The sequence below is a fragment of the Canis lupus genome, chromosome 18 (genome assembly GCF_048164855.1).
Source record: "Canis lupus baileyi chromosome 18, mCanLup2.hap1, whole genome shotgun sequence".
NCBI classification, from domain to species: domain Eukaryota; kingdom Metazoa; phylum Chordata; class Mammalia; order Carnivora; family Canidae; genus Canis; species Canis lupus.
In genome coordinates this window covers 12,741,340-12,764,126 of record NC_132855.1, presented here as the reverse complement: position 1 = coordinate 12,764,126, position 22,787 = coordinate 12,741,340, and the positions used below count along the sequence as shown (strand labels likewise).

Below are 22,787 nucleotides of genomic sequence, written 5' to 3'. Positions count from 1 at the left end.
TGTTTCAGTATCATTTTCAATTATAAATTTGTTAATTCACATTTCCTCTGTATTTTCTTTGACAAAATTGTCACTGGCTATTCATTAATAGAAGGAGTTCTTGGGAGGCACCTGGGCGGGTCAGTCAGTTAAGCATCTGCCTTTGGCTCAGGTCATGATCCCAAGGTCCATGATCCCAGCCCTGCATTAGGCTCCCTCTCTTTCCTGCTCCCTCTGCTTGTGCTCTCTCTCTTTCTCTCTCTGCGTCAAATAAAATCTTTAAAAAAAAGGAGTTCTTGGATTTATTTAAGATTCTATTAGTTCTCTGTTTTCTAGTTTATTATCTTTATTATATCTTTCCTCTTGCCTTCTTTGCTCTTTTATTTTCTAATTTGAGTTAAATCTTTGGTTCACGTATTTTCATTCTTTTTATAAAAATAATAATTTTAAAAAGAATGATTTTTAGGGCTCTTCCATTTGAGGACTTTGGCTGTATTGTGTAAGCTTTCTCATACCACCTTTTCATGGTCATTGTTTTCTAAATAGCCTCTAGCATAAGTTTTGCTTTCTGTTTTGATTCAGTAGTTACTGAAAAGCCAGTGGCTTTAGGAATGTATTAAAGACTTTTGGCCATGTAAGTGAGATATTTTTTAAAAGTTTCATGGATCCTTAGAAAAGAAGGTATACTTCCAGTGGAAGATACCAACTCAACATGTACCTATTGGTTAATGCTTATTAATTATAAGGTGTTCTATGTGTTATATTTGAAATATAACAATAATGCAATGATGTTTTCTCAAAGCTGTATTTTTGTCCATTTCTTTTTATTTCTAGTTTTTCCTTTTCATTTTGATGATATTGATATGTTCTGAAAAAAGATTTATAACTACTCTATTTGTAAATCAGTTTGGATGTTTCCTCTATGAAATGATTCTTCTTGCCAGCTAAAGCTTTTTGGCTTAATTTCTTCTCTGATGTCCATATTGCCATTCCTATGTTTTTCTTATTTGTGTGCTGAATTTTTCCTTTTAAATATTTTTATCTTTCATTTGCTTGAATAGTTGTTTGGTGAGTAAAACATGATCTATATCGTGTTTCAATCCAATTTAAGATCTTTATCTCTTCACAGGTCTCACCTCATATGTTCATGGTCACAGTGGATAGTTTTTGTCCTCTTCCATTTCTGCTCTGGCCCTATGCTTTCACCTGGCACACATCAGAACCACCTGAGGAAGTTGGTGGTGGCGGGTGTGTGCATGTTTTTAAATACACATAACTAAGACTCACTTGCAATTCTGGTTTATAAAGTTGGGACTGGGTTTTTTTCAGTTTTAATAGAATCAACAGGTAAAAATCACCAATGGATGAGAATCACTGCTTTAAACATTTCCGAAACAAACTCTAAATTGTATTTCTCCAATAATTAAAGTCAAGGATATACACACTTTCCTATTATATTGATAGTATTTCATGGCATTTTATTTTTTATCATTATTTTATCAAGATTTATATTTTTAAAGAATCAATTTTGATGTTTAAAATAAAATAAAATAAACATAAGTATAAAATTTATACTAAAAAATGTATAGAAAAATATCATATTAAAAATAAAAGTCCTGGGCAGCCTGGGTGGCTCAGCGATTTAGTGCCGCCTTCAGCCCAGGGCCTGATCATGGAGACCTGGGATCGAGTCCCACCTTGGGCTCCCTGCATGGAGCCTGCTTCTCCCTCTGCCTGTGTCTCTGCTCCTCTCTCTCTCTCATTCTCTCTCTCTCTCTGTGTGTCTCTCATGAATAAATAAATAAAATCTTTAAAAAATAATAAAAATCCTTTTCTGGGTTCCCCAGCCTCATTTTCTAGAGTTATCCACTGCCTTATTCATTTCTTATTCATTTTCTATATATGCAAACACATACAAATCTATTCATACTCCCAAAACATAGACGTGTGTGAGTGTGCGCGCGTGCACACACACACACACACACACACACCTCATGGGTCATATGCTGTATATTATCCTACTGCTTTCTTTGTTCACTGAGAAATATTTCTTGGTCATTTTTCCTTGTCAGATACATATGCAGTTCATTCTGTATAATAAACTCGTATTATCATAATTCATTTAGACAGATGCCACTTGGTATCAGACACGATATCTTGGTTTGGGAAAGCCCACGCAAGTGTAACATATGGTGCTCTTCACCATAGGATATTTTTTCAAATGAACTAGTTACAGAATAGTGGCCTAGGATTTATTTCACTTGAAGCTTACAATTCTGTTATTAACTAGGTAACACTGTTCAATATGATTTCCTATCTTGTAAGCTTTTCCCTGTTTTCTAAGATCTTTGAGACCAAAGTCTAGATCATATTCTCTTTGGATTCCTCTGATTTACCAAAACACAGTGCTAGGCGCTTACTATTCACGTGACAAATGTTTTTTATCAATGAATATTGATGACAGTGCAAAACAACCACACTTCTACTCTTCTGAAATAAGAGCTAAACCATTTCCTGTTTTCTTGGCTACATGAACAAAAACCAAACCCAAATGAGTAGGTATGTGCTTGTGCAATGTCAGAGCTGTCATTCAATCTAGAATCCTTCTTCCTCTAGAACTCTGCTCTTTGGGGTCAGAAAGAAGCAGTGGCCACTCAGAAGATGTGGATGCACAGTGTAAGGTTGCTCGTGCAAGGAGACATCAGAGGAGAAACCAGGAGCCCGCCCAATAGAGCTGTACACCGGGATGGGCATAGCATTCCAGTTGCTATTACCAAGGGACTGGCTGGCCCCAGGCAGAGATTCCTCCTGCAACTTCCTACAACTCACTGGTGAGGCTGTGGCTCTTACAATATGAGAATAATTTCAACTAAAGGGAGCTTAAAAAAGACTACCTGGAGAGAGGCCTTCTTTAGCAAAGAACGGAAGGTCTAAAAATATTGAATTTCACCAAGCATCGTCTAAGAGAATGCGATAATTATCTCCAAGTACTTAACGGGCCTTAGCACCAAGGTGAGACATGAACTGTTTAAAGTGCTTTATGGAGGTGTGAGAAAGTCTTGGCAGTTAGTGGTAATTAAATTAAGTTGAGTAAAATTATATTTCAGATGGGGATCTAGGAAAGTTTCCCTTGTCTGTTAAACAAGTATCCCAAAGGATATGTTGCAATCATTTCAAGTCAAACTGAGGCAGTTATTAGAGAACATCAGAGAAAGAATTATCTTAAATGGGGGTGAGGGAGAGTTAAGTAGGGAGGAGATAGCTGGTTTATTAGTCACATTGTCCCTTTTGCTTATAAGCCTTGTAAATACCTCACTTCCAATGCTAGCTGGGAAGGAAAGATCATGGAGATTCCAGTAACTCAGAAAAGCAATATCACTGAGAGATCTAAGCTGGGCATTATTTACCCACCAAATTTACTCTTTGAAATGTGTTTGGTCAGCTGTGTTTGGCTTCTGTGACTAGCTGTATTTGTCCAAAGGCTAATTAGCTCGAAGGGTAAAAAGATCAGTGAGTTAATCCATAATCTCAAGTGACTGATGAAATCTAACTGCCAACTGGTGCTGGAGCAGATACTTTTTTAAGGATTAATAAGGCATGCCAGCTATTCTCAAATATTAGGCTTTGCTAGAATAAGACAGGATACAACAAGAGAAAAGACAACGCTAGATTTAAAAAAAAAAGTCTTTCTAACATTTATATGGTAATTTCACAAACAAATCTTACAGAATTTCAAGGGACATGTGTGTAGTACTTTGCTAGGTGACTCACAGGTCTGAGGTGGCCTTAGGCAGAGTTTCTTCTTTTTGGTTCCTCAATAATACAATGAACATTTCATTGTTGAACATTTACTATGTGCCAAGCACTGGGTTTTACATCTGAACTCAGTTGGTCCTTGCCATAACCTAACAAGGCAGGTGCTGTTACTCTTCAATTTAATAAGTGAGGCCATTCAAGCCCCAAAGTCATATGGCTAGTAAAATTTAAACCCAAGGGCTCTGGCTCCAGAGTTTTTGATATTAACTGCTCTAGGGGGAAGGAAAGGTCAGGATCAAAGTCTCCCTGGGTCCAGTTCTCTGTCTTTAGATTCATTCTGATAACTTGTGCTCTGATGGGCTATGTCATGTAGTAATTTCAGAACACAGCTAAACATAAAAGTCACTGGGCTTTGGAAAGTTCATTAAAAGAACCTGTGCTGGGACGCCTGGGTGGCTCAGGGGTTGAGCACCTGCCCCTGGCTCAGGGTGTGATCTGCGGTCTCAGGATCGAGTCCCACATCAGGCTTCCTGCCTAGAGCCTGTTTCTCCCTCTGCCTACATCTCTGCCTTTCTCTATCTGTGTCTTTCATGAATAAATAAATACAATCTTAAAAAAAAAAAAAGAATCTGTGCTTTTCAGCACACTGTATTTATTTGTTAGGGCTTTGGTCAGAAAGTACAAAGTACCACAGACTGGGTGGCTTAAACAACAGAGACTTATTGCCTTCTCATGTTGGAGGTCAGTAGTCTGAATGTCTGAATACAAGGTATCAGGAGGGTTGGTTCCTCTTGAGGGCTGTGAGGGGGGGATTTGTCCCAGGCCTCTCTCCTTGTCTTGTAAGTGGCCCTGTGTTTTTTCAATGTCTTATCTCAAGGCATGTCTATCTCTGTGCCTGAATTTCTCCTTTCTATTGGGACACAAGCAGATTAGAGCTTATTCTAAGGACTTCATTTTAACTTGACTACCTTTACAAAGACCCTATCTCCAAACAAGGTCATATTCTGAAATATTGACCAGCATCTCAGTTTTGGAGAAAGAAAGAATTCAATCCTAAACATGTATCAAGTCAGGTGTCAACATCCACTTGTGGGGTGCAATCCACCAACAGTGCGGCCAGAGGCAGCACAGGCTCCCATCAGTTCTGCAGGGACGTCCTAAAAAGCCCAACCTTCTACCTCTTGGAAGGGCACTGCTGTTCTTTCTTCCCCCAGCTGGCCAATAGAAGGGCCAAAGTAGGAGCTTGTGAAGGAATTTTCTGATCTGTAAGACTGAACCCAGACATTTAAGGCCACTCTTTGACATTGCCCTGTTAGAGAACATTGACGTCAGCTACCCATCAAGGCTGTGGGGGAACAGCTTGAGTGAGGGCTGAGGTACTCACATGGGGCTCAATTTGCTCCATGAAAAAGGCAAGCTCCCCATCCATCATAGGATGGCCTTAAACTGTGGAAAGTCACATCCCTGATCCTGTCTTCAAAGGCAGTGGTCTCCTCCCTAATTTGAAAAAAAAAAAAAAATCTATGTATACCTTCAACATGCACATTTTTAAATTGATGGCTGAAATTTTTTTATCACATTTGGAATACTTGCAAAGAATATAATTTTCGGCATATTATAATATTGATATAAAAATAAAAAATAAAATGGTTGCATCACATTTTAAAATATATCCTTGGATATATATTCAATAGGGTTTTTATACCCATAATTACTCATTTAAAAATATATGAATAAGCTCTTTTTTAATAGTTGGAAATTTTACATCATTTTTCTCCTTTAATAACAGGTCTGCAAACTTTCTCTGTAAAGGCCAAACACTATTTTAGGCTTTCCAAGCAGTCTCTGTCATAGCTACTCAACAATGCCACTGTAGCACGAAAGCAGTCATAAACAGCACATAGATGAATAGGCATGGCTGGTGTCCCAGCAAACTTTGTATACAAGAATAGGCAGTGGGCTGGATTTGGCTCATGGGTCATTGTTTGCCATCCTGCCTTAGAACTCAAATTCCCATTCTACTTCCCATTGTTCCCATTCTACCTCAATTCTACTCATACAGAATTTTAGCATGATAGAATTCTATGCTTCAAAGTCAACTGTTAATCATACTATTATACGTCTCTTGGTATACATACACATATATATATATATATACACACACACACACACACACACACACACTAAAATCTCATTTAAAATACATTTTCTGTGAACAGGAGGCTATAATAAAAATATTCTTTTTTAAAAAAATTTTTATTTATTTATGATAGTCACAGAGAGAGAGAGAGAGAGAGGCAGAGACATAGGCAGAGGGAGAAGCAGGCTCCATGCAGGGAGCCTGACGTGGGATTTGATCCCGGGTCTCCAGGATCATACCCTGGGCCAAAGGCAGGTGCTAAACCGCTGCGCCACCCAGGGATCCCTAAAAATATTCTTCTTCATTGAGTATAACAGTACAATTTTAATATGAAGTAATTGAAATAAATACATTACAATGTTGGTGATTATTAAACTGAAGAGAAAGATTTCATCGGGACTCCATTTCTTATTAAGATGGGAACGCATTTATGGATCTTTACTTAAAGGATCTGTCACATGCCTCTGTGTGGCTCTAGAGAAGGCTTCCACACATTGGGCCACACACCATTGTGAGATCCGATGGAGGTGAGAGGAGGCCTTTCTTTTGTCAAGAGGGAGCAGACCGCTGGGAGGGTCCCAAGAGCCCTCTCAAGATGGTCCGTTTTGAGGTACAGGTGGAAACTGAGAATGTGGAAATGGATCACTTTAAAACTAGCCATGCCTGACTTCCCCTTGAAAAGTCTTCCCACTCTTCAGGGGAATGAGCACCCCAGACTGAAGTCTACTTTTCTAATGCATTAGTTATAAATCAGGGTATAAGTGGTGGGGCTGAAATGGAGGTATTAGATGTCAGTAAGAGGAACACGGGCTTGGGAATCAGACACACCTGAATTTGAATCTCACTCTACCACTTACAGGAAGGATAATAAGCTAACTCTCGGCATCTGTTTCCTTACCTGTAAAAAGGGTATATAATGCCTTTAAAGATTGCTCTTAACGCTGCAATGAAATGTATTAGGAAAAAGGACAGAGACCGAGAATGGGCACTAAAGCCTCCCTGAATCCCGCCCTCTGTCCTTTGAGTATTGGGGGATGCACTCTTTGATAAAAACCTGTATCCTACGATGGTGTAGTGTGTGTGTGTGTATATATATATATATATACACACACACACATATCCATGTATATACATCTCCTATATATACATACATTTTCATCGCATATATATATATATATATATATATATATACACAATGAATATTATTGAGCCATAAAAAAAGACCAAGGAAATTCTATCATTTGTGATAACATGGATGGACCTTGCAGGCATGATGCTAAGTCAGACAGAGACAAATACCGTATGATCTCACTTATATGTGGAATCTAAACCAACCAACCACACCAACAAAATACCAAACTTATAAAAAAAGAGACAGATTAATGGTTGCCAGAGGTAGAGGGTGGGGAGAAGGAGTGTGCTCACAAGGTACAAACTGCCAGTTAAAAGATAGGTGAGTACTAGGGTCGTGATGTACAACTAATGACTATAGTTAGCACCGCTGTGTAGTTTACAGCAAAGTTATGAACGTAGATCCTAAGTGTTCTCATCCAAGAAGAATTTTTTTCTTTTCTTTTTATTGTATCTATGTGAGAAGATGGATGTTAGCCGAACCCACTGTGGTAATGATTGCACATGTTTAAATCAAACCATCACGCTGTACTCCTTAAACTTACAGTGATGTATGTCAATTATTTCTCAATAAAACCAGGGGAAAAAACTGTATCTTGACAGACCACTGTATGCAGTAATTTAAAAATAACAGCCACATTAATAATAATAATAATAATCAGGGATGCCTGGGTGGCTCAGTGTTTAAGCATCTGCCTTCAGCTCAAGGTGTGATCCCGGGATCCCAGGATCCGAGTCCCACATCTGGCTCCCCTCAGGCAGCCTGCTTCTCCCTCTGCCTGTGTCTCTGCCTCTTTCTCTGTGTCTCTCATGAATAAATAAATAAAATCTTAAAAAAAAAAAAGAGAGAAGAATTTAAAAAAAAAAAACAGCTTGGAAAATACCATTAAAAGGACCTCTTCATATATAAAGTGCCTAGCACAACGAAGGCACAGTTTTTATAAGCATCAGGCAAGTGTTTCTGACATTGATCTGGCCTTGAAGCCAGTGACTGGGAGGGAGCCTGTACAACTACACCAGGGATGGGAGAGAGAGCGCCACACACTGTTGGTTTGATTACTGCATAGTTACTACAGTGCTCAGAGGGCTACGAGATTTCCCCACCCACTGCTACTCAGACCTCTAAGCGGGTGACATGGAATTACAACAGTTCTCTATCACCATAGTTGCAAATTCTATCTCCCCTGACAATTCTAACAGTTCAGAAACCTTTGGTAAAGTGAACATTTTTGGGTTCACCTATGTTTCATCTCCTAAACTGCTCTGCAAAAAGTAGGAGAGTGGATAGCTCTTGAGTTTGCTTTTATGGTTCTGATTTTTCATTATTTACATTTACCTCTGTACCATCTAGGCCATATAAAGTAGCACACCGAGGGGAACAAAGGCAAAAATCAAGGGCAGTTCTTGGCCAATTTGTTTTTATCAATTACTTTCAGGTTGTTTTGAAAGAACTCTTACAGAAGCCCAACTTTTAAGAAGTGGATATTTATTCTTTATGTAAATGGCAGGAGAATGAATGCTTAAGTGAATATACAAATAAATTAGTGAATACAGTTGACCCCTGGACAATGTGGAGGTTAGACACACCAACACATTTGAAAAGCTGTATATAATTTTGACTCCCCCACCCAAACTTAACTACTAATAACCTACTGTTGTCCAGAAGTCATACCGATAACATAGTCAGTTAATACATATTTTCTATGTTATATGTATTACATATACTGTATTCTCACAGTAAGCAAGTTGGAGAAAAGAAAATGTTATTAAGAAAATCATTAGGAAGGGCGCCTAGGTGGCTCAGTCGGTTAAGCAGTTAAGTGTCTGCCTTTGACTCAGGTCATAATCTCAGGGTCCTGGGATCAAGCCCCATGTCTGACTCCCTGCTTAGCAGGGAGCCTGCTTCTCCCTCTCCTCCCTGCTCATGCTCTCTCTTGCTATCTCTGTCTCTCTCTCTCTCAAATAAATGAATAAAATATTTTTTAAAAAAGAAAATCTAAGGAAGATGGTACTGTACTACTTACAGTACTGTACTGCAAAAAAAAATCCACCTATAAATGGATTCAAACCTGTGCTCTTCAAAGGTCAACTTCTATAAAAAACTAGTTTGTTGGGAATTTTGTTATCATGGCTTCTAAATTCTGGGCAACTTTGAGGCTAATGATTGCATGAAAAATAAACCTTTCTGCAGGTTAAGCCATAGACACTCACAGGTGATTTATGTTCATAGATAATACCAAGGCCTAGAACTGATACAGAGCAAGTATTTTGCAAATAGTGGTTATTGACTGAATTGAGAGAGCAAGAAAAATGTAAGCACTCTCCCTTGTTAACAGACATATTAACAAGTCAATTAATTCCTCTGAGACTCAGTTTCTTCACCTGTAACAAGGTAACTGCATGTTGCAATCCTTCCCTCCCCACCCAAGGGCCCACTGAGCCCAGATGAGGGCCCTATGAAGCCACCACCAGAGCACTCAAGTTGTCACCAGATGGAATTATCTTGCCATTTCAGGACTCCAGAATTCTTTAAGATCTAGGATGTGACAGGTTTATAGTAAATAGATAACCAGACATAACAAAGGAAGACATCACCCTTTCTCCTTTCTTGACAGAATATAGAATTCAGGGGTGTAGAGTGCACAGCTAAGGGGAATGGGGGAGACAAGAAAGCTATCAAGAAGTAGTTGGGAACGTCCATATGGAAGAACCAAAGATATGCATGTTTTCCAAAATTTTATTATGTCTTCATGAAGAAGAAAGACAGAGTTGGGGCAAGATGGTTAAAACCTGGCAATCCAGAAAGATTTATGGGCCATATGCAGAGACCAAGAACATCTTGACTTACAAATGTAAAAGGGACCAATTATTTATGACAGGTCACAGCCTTCCTGAATGCCACAAGGCATCTGCCAAGAAGCACAATATCATTTGATCTTGACTGGCTTCCAAAATCAGGAAAGCATACATCATTACTCTGGAGCTTCTGGGACTCTTGCTCTAAAAACATGTTTCCAGTGATTCCTCCTCTATAAACAAGGCTGAGTTGTTAAGAGATATTAGATTTGAAGTAATATTACTATTATTATATATTTATATATAAATATATATTTATTTATATTTTACCTTAAGTACAATCCACAGAGTACATGGGATATGTTAATTTGTTCTCTAAATATTTTTATATATCTGATAGGATAGATATTATCTATATTTTATACATGAGAAAAGTGATAGTAAAGATTGGAGAGGCAATACGGCAAAGACCTACATCTTACTAGTGGCTAAGCTGGGACTTTATCCCAAGCTCTTTGTTCTAAGGGCAGCGTCCTTTTTCCCTCTGGTGCTAGGAGGGCTGAGGTAGTCTCTGAGGATTTAGGAAACTGATCTGAGAGCAGATGGCACGTGCCCTCCTAGCACTCCAGCTGTCCAGAGACACAGCCAAAGAGCTGAGCTAAACATTCTCTGAGATACAAAAAAATAAATGGCTTCTACCCAAGAACATAGTCATACTATTTTCTTCTTACACAATGTATTCACTCATCACTTACACAGACACCATAATTTAATTTTCACTCACCAACAGCCTTGCGAGAAGTGCACCTTTACTTCCATTTTTATAAATGAGAGAGCTAAGGTTCAAAGGGTTTAGAGAGTCATCTACCTAGCTCTCAAGAAATTTTATGGAGGATAGAGGGATCTATCCTTAAAGTGGTCTTTGCAGAGCGTCTTGGGCCCACTTTGCAGAGATGTTTGAGCCTGGCTTATGGAATCCAGAGTGAGGGCTTTTGTCCACTGACCCACTCCGTTCTCTAAAGCTGGAAGGGTGTGGGTATCAGGAAGAGAGGGCCAATGGACAGTACCAACATAGGATCCCTAGAGCCCAAGCCTTCGGTTGAATCCTTAACATTAAGTAGTCTAGATCGATGCTTAGTACCAGTGTTGGTGGTGTTCAGACCAGTTCTTTCTTTGATATCATTCTTTGTAGATGATAAAGCTCCTATAATGCATATTTCACATTGTTGAACCATTAGACACGAGTGAGCTCCATCTTAGCTGCTAGGACCTGTGGCCTGGCTGGCTCTACTTAGAAATGATTTGCCCAAAGGGTAAGTCTGTCAGTATGGGCTGCCAGCATGAAGGCCTGAGTTCCATTAGCTGATGGGTGCTTCATTCCCACCAGGCAAATGGATGTTAGAACTGCCCCAGATGCTATCTCAAATGTTCAGCTATAAAAATTCCAACCAAGTCAGAATGAAACTTTATTTCATTATGCTTCCAGGTCTGGGAATGATGCCAGTGAACTGCTCTCCTTGACAGGTCTCTCATCACTTATAGCTCAAAGGAAAGGAAAAGTGAGCTCCCAAAGTGCCAGGCTGCAGCCCTCCTTGTCAGATGGCAACACCTCCATGGAACAGCTGAGCAAGAGGATGAGTAAAGAACTGACGTTCCCTTATCCCTGAAACTCTGCATACTGATGATAATTCCCTGTATGTTCCTTTTCAAAGTCTTGCACAATGCACAGAGCTGAGAAAAGGACATAGGAGAGGGATGAAAAATCAGTTTCTGCAGTAAGCCAGTTCTGATTGCTTGGTAGTGGCTGACTTAGTGCTGTGTTAAGATGGATTCTGAGGCTCCATCTAGGTACAGTGGGAATGATTGCCGCGATCAGTGAAATACGAGCCTTAGAGAGCAGATTGTTTGAAAGCTTGACTTTGGAAATCACCAAGTCTAAGCTTCACTCTACCCATGTGCTATGGAGCATAAAGGTTAAATGATTTACAAAATTCAGTTGCTAAACCATAGACAATAATCCAAGGCCCTAGATTGTGGATTACTGCTCTCTCATCTATACAAGTACTTTTCTAGCCCTAGATTTCTAGAATATCATAGATTGTTTGAAATTAGCTAGCAAATTAGTGGACTTCAAAGTCCTGTGGCATTCAAAGACAATTGCCGTAATGCTAATTTCACTTACGTAATATATAGCTACTTCCCAGTGTTGCTGTGCTCACTGAAATCCCACAGCACTTCTTTCCACTCATGATAGTCCTTGGCGTGGCCAAGTCCCAGCAGATTCACAAAGCAAGTATCTCGCTCTTAGGTTCAACCCTGCCTATAGTTTAACCTACTTGGTCTGCCAGTGTTGCCTCAGTAAAGACGATAAAGTCCTGCCATGAAAAGAAAGAAGTTGCAAAGGAGCCATACAACTTAATTCAAAACGCATTTGTTGAGTGCTTAAGTGCACAAGGCATTCTCCTTGGGAATTCTGTCCAATGTGCAGGTAATGGGTATAGTTGGACCAGAAGGCATCCCTGTCATTAGGGATGGTATTGCACTGTGTGGATTTTTTTTCTCCCTCTCTCAATGTTTTGTGAGATTTCTAAAAGACTTCTTTATTAACTGAAGGTTTAAGAGGACCAAACTTAAGCTGAGCTCTATCCTTCCATTTGCAGATTTGGCTGCAATTGTCAATGTCAGGACATCTCTAGGAGGCTGGGACTGGATTCCTCTAAGAAAGCTCCACAGCATGATTTTGATCTAGTTTACTGAAAACGTTGATTACATTTTCATAATTAGTTTTACATTAAAAAAAAAAAAACCTTGGGGGAGTGGATAAATAGAATAACATATGATGTTGAAGGTAAGGATTTTAAGACCAAATTAACTGTAAGAACTATTTAGTCAATATTTTCTAGCTAAACAAAATTTGCAGAATTGAATAAGACGACAGCAATTAAATCATCCCTTTGCCTCAATTTATACTTGTCTTCATAAAGAATTATCTGTTTGCAGCAGAGTTACCCTCTCAATCAAGGTTTGCATAGCTTAATATTAAAACTAAACCCATGTTTCCTGAACATACTGAGTTGACGGAGGTGGTCCAAAGTGTGGTGAGAGGCGGGGGCACAATATCTAGGGACAGAAAAATACCACAGATGGTGAATGTTGCTTTCTGCAATTGGAAAAAAAAAATAGCACACCTTTTAATTCCCCATGCCAAACAGAGTAATGGAAAAAACAAGATTTAGCTACATGTTGGGTTTTCTATGTACAATGGTTAAGGGCAAAAGTAAACAAATTTGTGAATACTAATATTTTGTTTCTCTCTCTGTTGTCAGGGCAAGTGTCTTCCAGATATTTCACGGAGATGAAGAAGAGATGCAGGTGCCATGACATGATGATGAGGTGGGAGTCACTGGCCTGTTGTATCAGGAAAGTTCTTTGGAGCCCAGTACTGTGCTGTCTATCATAGACTAGTCACTAACCACATATGGCTATGGACACCTTGAAATATGTGGCTAGTATGATTGCATAATTGAATTACAAATTTTATTTAATTTTAGCTCATTTAAATTTAAAAACTGATAACTTCAGTTATTGAAAAACTTTTATGTACATTCAGAACACGTTGGGTATGTGAATCTACATTTTTAATGGTAAATTTTATGAAAAACAGATTTCCTGTGAAAATTTAGTAACCAAATTGAGTTTTGCTGTAACTGCAAATTACACGTTGGATTTCAAAGACAACATAAGAGATTGAATATAAATATTTTGTTAATAATTTTGTAGTTGCATGTTGAAATATTTTGGGCATGCTGGGTTAAATACATACATTATTAACATTTCTAGACCTGCTTTTTTTTTTTTTTACTTTTTAAATGTGATTACTAAAAAAATCAAAATTACATATGTAACTTGTATTATATTTCCACTAGACAGTTTTGGTCTAGAAAGAGATCTACCATATTATCCCTGTAGGACATTATTTTTTGAATAGCTATTGAAATTGTCTTTTACACATTCACATACCTGGTGTAATAGTAGAAAGTGCATAATATTAGGCATGTACAGCAAAGAACCCGTGTTTTTAAAACCTGCTACTGAGACCCCTACAGATCCTTTTTCCATCTAGCCATGCCATCTTGCTTGTATGCTCTGATCTGCTATTTCTTTACATGTCAAACTGAAAACTTCAAGGACATCACTAGTTTTCCTTTTTCCATCTAGTTATCTAACTCCTTTCCCTCCATTTTTCATTCCTAAGTCTTCAGTGGGAATGGCAGTTTTTAAAACAGATAGAAATGGAGATGCTCTGAAGTAGGGAGTAAAGGATCCACTCACATCCCGCCACACACGCATTGCCCCAGTTCCATCAATGGCCCCCAACTCTGAGAGGCATGGTTTGCAAACTATATCACGATCAATGATTTTCAGGTCTCATCTTTTGAATCTTCAGTTGCTCCATCAATGTTTGTCCTCTGCCACTAGCTGGAATCTCTTTCTGAGCTGGGTCTATTAACAGGGTCTTCAGAAAGCATGGTAGCCCTGGTGATTCCCACATCTACTGCGGGTCATGCATGCCCCTAGACCGGCTGCACTGTTGTTCCTGCCCCTTCAAGACCCAGGCTGTTGCTATGGCAACTGCAAAACATTCCTGGCAAATGAGAGCAAAGGGCAGCCATGGAACTGATGACCTTCCACCTCTCACAGCTGGCCCAAGAGGAGCCGATCTCACATAGAAACTGACCTAGTTCGTATCCGTCAAAGAAACACTCCTTGGAATGAGGTGGCACATCGTACAGTAACACAAGGGGATAAACACATGGGGCATTTTGGCAAACGAGGTTTTACTTAACTCAAACATCTTTTCCTAAATGGCATTCTGAAGAATTTGCCCAACCACCCGAAAATGCCTTTCTAATTTGACTTTAATTATCACAATGGTTGTTGAATTCAGTTTCCTGTGACCTGGTTCCATCCGACAGAATGAGAGCTGAGAAGACCCCCTTCCCCTGTCCATTCACACTCCTTCCATCCATGGATGCGGCAAACACGTAAATCAACATGTGTGAAAACACAAGCCACTTGCCAGTTCCTAGCTTGGTAAACACAGGCAAATTCCTTAATATTTTGGTGCCTCAATTTCTCCATCTAGAAAATAATCCTGTTAGGGCTGTTTGAAAGATTTAGTGAGTTATTATATCTACATAAATTGTATTGAACAGTGCCTGGCACACAACAAATGCTCAAGGCAGGTTAGCTTTTCCTATTGTGATTGATTTTATTCCAACTGCTAGGAGAAATGAAGGATTCTATCATTCCAATTCTCAATGAATTTCTTGTTTTTAAAAAATATTTTATTTAGATTCAATTTGCCAACATCTAGTATAACACAGTGCTCACGTCATCAAGTTCAATGCTGAATTTCAGGGGTCGGATTTAACATGTTTATTTTCACTTTGACCTTTCAGGCAAGTCTGATGGTGACATGAAAATCTCAGGAAATTTATCTTTTACTCACCTTTACATGTATGATTCTAATATGTCCTATATCCTACAAATGCCATTAAGAAGAAGTACGAAGTAGCCTTCTGCCTCTGGAGTGAACAGGTAGCCATTTGGCAGCTAAAGGAACATGTTCCTTTCAAGTCCCGTTACCCTTTTTTCATCCAACACTGCAAGCTGAGAAACGAGAAAGCCACCATGTTCTAGAACTATTTCCAAGACTTCTTCATTCAAACCTTAAGTGAAAACACCCGGGACCTCATTCAGGTACTGAAGCCACTGCTTAGGTCAGCAGTTGATTGGTATAGGGCTGTGGCAGTTTTTAGTGGACCCTTTGCAATAACTTGAGGGCAAATAAACTTGAGGGTAAAATAAACTCTGTGCTATTTACCCAGGACAGAGATCCTACGTGGCCCTCAAATGGGTCGTCATCAAAGTATTACATGATTATGCATAATGTATTTTCTTAGCGCCCGGAGGGGAGAGTTTCATAGTTTTCAAATTCTTAGACTTCCATGATCTAAAAATAGATTAATAACTACTCTTAATTTTTAAAAAACATTTTTACTGCTTCCATAAAAGGCCGTTTCTTCTCTCATTCTTGCCAACAGATGCCAGTACCTCACTCGTGTAAGTGATGCTACCGGGGGAGAGAAGACACCAAAAGAGGATGGAGGGTCATTCTAATGAAATGACGTCACTTAATGCACACCCGTTAGAAACCAGACTTCCTCAAAAGTGTGCGTGTGTCAAGGTGTGCCGAGGAACAGGATGCAATAGGGAGAGCTCACGTGCACACACTTGCCTCCGACCAGGTGGAACTCATCTTGGCACACCATCTTGAGCCTCTTGGGATGAAAGGACAGCCTACATTTCTAGAGGGGCCTTCAGCTAACAAACAGGTCCCTAACCTGGTCAAGTGACCCGGTTCTCCTATACTGTGTACTGTGACTCACAATGAGGAAACTTGGCCATCTCCTCCCATGGCATCGGGTCAGAAGAGCAGGTCAGGTCTCTTTCCAACCCCTCTCACCCTGCTTTCGGGTCTTCTACAGGCACAACCTTCCCAGCTCTTTTGTTTCTTTACCCGCTCGTCACAGACCCATTTAGGACGCAGCAAATTCCAATCTACAGCCACGTGAAGACCTACAACATGCTCTTCTGTCAAAAGGACACTGTTATAAAGGACAAGCCAGTAAGATTTCCCATGTTCAACTATTTCATGTGCATATATTTCTGAACCAGGTGATACTGCTTTCTTCTCTTTCTCTCTCTGTTGTTTGAACCCAAGTGAACTGTAAATAGAAGACATGCAGTGTGCTGTCAGTCTTCCTGGCACATGAGATGGGAAATTACATTAAAAAAAAAAAAGTAACAGTGATGAAGAAGCCTCACAACCAGCAGAGATGCTGGGGAGAGGTTCTTAGGCAGAGATGGAAGCCCCAAGTTCAGCCCCCGCTCTCTGCACCCACGCCAAAAGCGATGCCTCCCCTCTCCATGTTCTGAAAGATTATAGTTCCTCTGGAATCCTACACTGTGCTTGAGTTCTGTCTTGCCACATATATTTTTAAGTTTGCAGCTAGAAGGGTCTCTAAAGGCAAAGAGTTTTTCCTTTTCCATGCTGCCCCTCCATTGCCTGTTTACAGCACTGCTTTCTTATTTTTTCCTGCTTCTACCCAAAGAAATCGAGAATTTCATCACCAGTGTCAGAAAATTAAACCCCAGGGAGCAAAGCAATAGCTCGGAGCAACCCTTCCCTGGCAAAGAGCCAATCCTTGAATATAACTTTGCAAACCCTCTCTGGTTTTCAGGTTTAAAAGGATGCAAAACAGAGTCGCTTGGAAGCGTGGTTTTTGGCAGCCGAAATCTCCCTGACTTCAAGTCATCTTTGCAATTAATTTTTAGAAAGAGAGTGAACATATTCTGATTTAGAGACAGGTTTCATGAAAGAAGTAAGGGGCATGACCTAGCTCAGTTGCACACTCCCCAAGCCGAGATCAGCAGTGCATGCAGAAGAGACGCCTCCTTCTGTGCTTGGGGGTCTGAAGAAGTGTTTGACAGACCATTGTAATAACATCTCTCTTCACAATGCAAACACCAGCAACACAGTCAAGCCGCTCACCGCTCGGCTCCGTGCCTGCACCTTTCTCTCTCTCCCCAGCAATGCACAAGGTGGACTCTTATTAATTTAGTTGGAAAAGCACCCTCTTTTGAAATGGATCTATACCCCGGCGGATAAAGCAAGACCCCACTCCTCATACTAATCCCAACTAGACAAACCAATGTTCCAGTATAATACACAGGCAACTACGAATCCGATCCTACCCAAGCAATGCATGCAGGCTTTGGAATACAGAAGCTCACACATCACGGGAACCCTAGAATGCCTGCTCCTCCATGTGCTCGTTCCAATTCCTAGTTTTCTCGGCAGACAATAGGACAAGGCTGCATTTTAGCTCAGGCTGCTAATACCGGCGGACAGATGTGTAAGGCGGAGGTTTACTCACCAAGCTCCCGTAAGTCCATCTTTCCCAACTACAAATACTGCTGCTAAGCCTGCTGCCGCCACCAAATGACTTAGAGTCGTCCCCCAGAAGAACAATGTGCTGGAATACCAGATGGTTCCCGAGTAAGCTTGTTCATGAAACAGGTTTCCAGTTGAGCCATGTGAATGGAGACCTGCCGCACACCTTTGAATGGTACACACTTCAAGTCCAGAAGAATAAGCATGTAGCTTTGCTTATGTTTATGGAGCCCGAGCCCAGGGGTGCTCCCATTGGCAGGAATCGCAGAAAGATCAGCCAATCAAAGGGAGCCTCCATTTCAGGGAAACTCCTGCTCATTTATTTAGCATCTTCAGAGATCATCGGCTTTTCTAGGAAGAGCTTTTCTCTTATAGTATCACAAGAGAAAAATAATAACTTCAATTCTGGTGCCCTCTGCTCTTTCATCAATAAACATACGTAGCTCCTCTTCTGGGTATTCCTCTATACCCCCACTTTCCTTATAAAGAACTTAAAAAAAAAAGGAAGGAAGGAAAAGAAGGAGAAAAAGAAAGAGCTGGTGATGGGCTAGAGATAGTTCATATTCATCAGCCTCCACCTTGTTGGGAGGAAGGAGGGGGGAGCGCCTGGGCTCAATAATTACTGATTCTGTTGCCATGGAAACAGACTGGCTGCAGCGAGTTGGATTCGTGTAGAACATCTGCTGCCAGACCCATAATCAACTGCAATCTCATCTCTCCCCCTCTCCCTACTTTTATTTGATTGTGAGTTTGCTTTCTCTTCTTCTCTTCACATGCAGTTTTTGTCCAGAAATGTCATGTAACTGCCTTACTTTGTACACTCGGCACACACACACACACTAGAAGTGCTCACACGCCCAGAAATGCGTGCACGCAAGGGTGCATCCCAGCAGGACTCCTACGGAGGAAGGATCTCTACTCTGATTCCTATCCAGAATGTAAACAAGCATAAGCACGGTGCCTCCACCGCTCATGAAAATTTACTGTAAGTTAACCTACAGAGGTAGCGGGTTATCTTTTAAAATATTTGTCATCTAATAGCCCTGAAAGGCCCCCAAATAAAAGTTTGCAATGGTATTTCTCAGGGGGCACTGGCGATGGTTCCTAGCAAATCTTTGCAATGAAGCGATTAAACGGAGAGGCTCGTAGGAGATTTTTAAGCACAAAATCTTTAAGCTCAGCTTCTTCTCTCACGGCTCACAAGGCACCCTGAACATGGGCATCTCCTTGGGGATGTCCTCAGTCCGTTTCTATCTGCCCCCCCCGCCCCCCCCCGCCCCCCCCCCCCCCCCCCCCCCCCACACACACACACACCAACTCCCGTTCGCTCCAAATTCTTCTAGTTACAGGACAAGAGTTCATGTCAGACTCTGGATGTGCTATCTTTCTCTTCAACAGCAGGGGCCGCCACTGAGCAACGAATGACTACATGGCCAGGTCAGGCCCAGAGGAGACCCAGGCGGTGGGGATCTCACCTGTGTGTCTGGGGAAGCCTTCAGCTCTACAAAGACTGAGCATGGCAAATGTCAAAGGAGGCTATGATTCCGGCTTAAGATAGAAGGGAATTCTTCCCTGTCCCATCATCACGACTATCAAGGAGAGCCTTCTCTTTCCTGAAGGTCTCTACCAGCCTGGTGCCTTCAAACCATTAATGACACAGAGCAAGCTTCAGAGGGGGCTTTGCCCACCTCTGGAACCTGAAGCCAAGGTGAACCATCTATCTACCTCACATTCGCAGTTTAATAAGCAGCAGTAGCCCTGGCCTCATGTATTCCGAAATGAGTCTCAGTATAAACCTCATTCCCCTCTGGCTCCAAGCGCTCAGCTCCGGCACAGTGGTCTCGAGGTTGAATTTGTCCCTTCAAGAATCTGGATCCTCCTTTTCCATTTTATCTCTTTTTTTGCCCCCATGAGGTTGGAAAAGACTTCTCGCCCATGTCGGTTCTCTCTGGCCCCCAAATCCAACTCTGGCCATCTTCCTCAGTTCTGTCCAGATGACCTCCACCCTCTGGGGTGGTGCATATCTCGGGGTTTTTTTGACTGCCTTTCTGGAACATTCCTAACCTCTTCTGCCATGAGGACATCTCCCCCCCCCAACCCTGACCCTCTCACCCTCCTGAGAATATCCAAATCACCGCTGTAGTTAAGCAGCAACATGTCATTCCAACCTGTCATTTGTTCTACAAATGCACAGTGACCAAACAAATTGGTGTGGTTTTTGCCTTATGGCACACTAACTTAGTAGAGGAGGAAAAAAATGTGAAAGTACACCCTTCCTATGGGGTATGATGGAGAGTTATGTGCCATGAGCACAAATGAAAAGTTTTAACTTAGTAAGGTGAGGAAAAGTATCTCAGAGGAAGTGATACTTGAGCTAAGATCTAAAGGAAGAGTAAAAATTAGTAAACTAAAAGTGAGAGGAACAGTGTCTCAGACATAAGGAAGAGCACATGTGAATGGCGTATTTAGATGTACACTGCCCAGGAGGGGATGCGGCATCTTTGAAAACTTGAAAGACACCAAATGCTGATTGCAGTGGGAATGATTAAAATTTAGGATGGTGTGAGATGACCTTGAACAGCAAGCAAAGGCTAGACCTGTAGGGTCCTAGAGACTACATTAAGGAGGTTGGTTTTCATCCAATTAGCAAGGACAAACCGTTGAAGTACTCCATTGAATGATTCCCTGCCTCTCAAAACACCTACATAATTCAATATAAGAAATGATCTATTTCAAGGCATCTGTAACTTGTTGGACTGGTCTAGCCAGCATTTACTGGACAATGAATAGTCCACAGAGCATTCTAAGCACTTTTATATGAATTAACTGATTTAAATCTCACAAAAATGCTATGAGGTATTACTATCATCCCTATTGTACAGAATAAGGAAACTGAGGCATAAGGAGGCTAAGTAACTTGACCAAGTTGACACAAGGTGGCAGAGCCAGGATTTGAACCAAAGGATTCTAGCTCCAGCTTCTTTAAATTAGTGATCTACAGGGGCCTCCTGTGTCAGAATCATTGAGAGTTCCCCAAAATGAAGATTCCTGAGATCCTACTGCATCCTTCCTGAACCAGAATCTCAGGGAGTAGAATCTAGGAACATTTCCTCAAGCTCTCCAGGGGATTCCTACACACACCACAGCTTGAGAATCACTGCTAAGAGATGTATCCATAAAGGAAATGAATTGTTTTTTAATGTATAAAATGGGGAAGAACTTTTTTTTTGAGAATGGGAGGTGTGTGTCTCACTGCTCTAAGCCATCCCAAAGGATGCATCTATATCAGACCAAGGTCACCTTCCTTGGATTGACTACAAATTCTCAAGTTGAGGGTGGGTACCATTGCACAGTGTGGGGCTTGGTAGCTGCTAGGAGCAGGCATATGAATGAAGAAAGAACATGGGTGTTCTTAAAGACAAGATTCACTGGGTGGGTAGAGATGCTATCAGACCTGCCAGCAGTAAGACAGGTAGATCACGTAGTATTGTGGACACTAAGACATGTCATAGATTTTCTTCAGGTAATGTTTTCCTAGAAAATTCATTTTTTAAGACAAAATTGCAAGGTAGTCTGAGAATATTTTTTGTCCTTCAGTCTGTTCTATCCTCCTCATCTATTCAAAAGCTAGCGAGCAGGGCCTTTGGTTCACCAAGCCAGTCAAGGTGTTAGTTCTGAGAAAAGAGTGGCTTTGCCTACATTTCCACAGGGGCCCCTTTACACCGAATAGCTACACGGTCTTTGGAGAAACTTCCAAAGAGTTTTTCCATAGAATCTTGTCTAGTAGTTTTGTTACTGAGATCACAGATTAGCAGTTAATTTGGCTATTGCTGCATATTCTTTCCTTACTAGACCTGCAATGAAAGTCTATACAAGCCTCAGAGCTGCTGTTGAACCTCAGAAAAGAGAAACCGAGGGATCCCTGGGTGGCGCAGCGGTTTGGCGCCTGCCTTTGGCCCAGGGCGCGATCCTGGAGACCCAGGATCGAATCCCACATCAGGCTCCCGGTGCATGGAGCCTGTTTCTCCCTCTGCCTGTGTCTCTGCCTCTCTCTCTCTCTCTCTGTGACTATCATAAATAAATAAAAATTAAAAAAAAAAAAGAAAAGAGAAACCGAGATTTTATTGGTTTGATATCTGAACAAGCCCCCAAGAATTTGCACAAAGTGTAATGGTTTTGCACGGCAGAGGCTCAAAATGTATCATCAGTGGCATGTCATCAAGCTTCTGAACACATTCAGCTTTATTATGCGCTGTCTACAGATAGGAGAAGGAGATCACAGCATCAACCTGGAAGATATGGGGAAAGAAAATCACCCCTGGGCACCTGAGCAAAAATCAGAAGAAATCTCTTTCCATTTCACCCCCCAATACAGCCTGTATTCCCTGCTCTGCGCTGGGTAGGCACTGCTGGTACCATTACCCTGCAGTTTCTTGGGGGAAGATACAAGCTAATTAAATTTTATTTCTTTCCATAAACATGATGTAGTGAATATATTATTACCAAATTTGATGTATCATTCATATACCTTTATAGTACTTTTAAAATAAATTCACAAATCAAAAAAGAATCGTTAGATGATAGTATTTTTGGATCAGTGTCTGTTGCAGAATGATTTCTAAACTAGCTGGCTAGATTTCCCTCAGTGAGCCTACTGGTCTTACCTGAAACGAACACAATGAGCATTTAAAAAGGAGCTGAAGGGGATGCCACGTACTGGCTATGGAGATGTGGCACTAATAGTAAATCCTTCCACTCTCCTACTCCTGGGCCCAACCAGATTACTTCCACAATCTGGCCATCCATTTCATCAGGATGCATGTTCATCACTTGCAACAATGGATATGATGGTAATGACTTTCTTAGTTTATAAAATGGCTACAGTGAACCCCATTTTTGGGTCAATTGATTCTTAAGAAGAAAGTCATGAGGGTCAAAGTGAGCCTCAAAAAAATTCTGACCATG

General features: G+C 40.8%; 1 protein-coding gene across 7 annotated transcripts in view; it reads right to left on the bottom strand.

Moving 5' to 3' along the window:
• ELMO1 (engulfment and cell motility 1) overlaps positions 1-22,787 on the bottom strand; it is a 526,171-nt gene that overhangs the window by 116,630 nt on the left and 386,754 nt on the right. The window contains exon 1 of one of the 7 annotated variants that reach the window (XM_072783483.1): positions 17,806-18,074. The exons of the other annotated variants lie outside the window; for them this stretch is intronic. The gene's annotated coding sequence lies outside the window, so the exon portion shown is untranslated. Of the gene's footprint in view, positions 1-17,805; positions 18,075-22,787 lie in introns of those variants that run through there. 7 annotated transcript variants of the gene reach the window in all.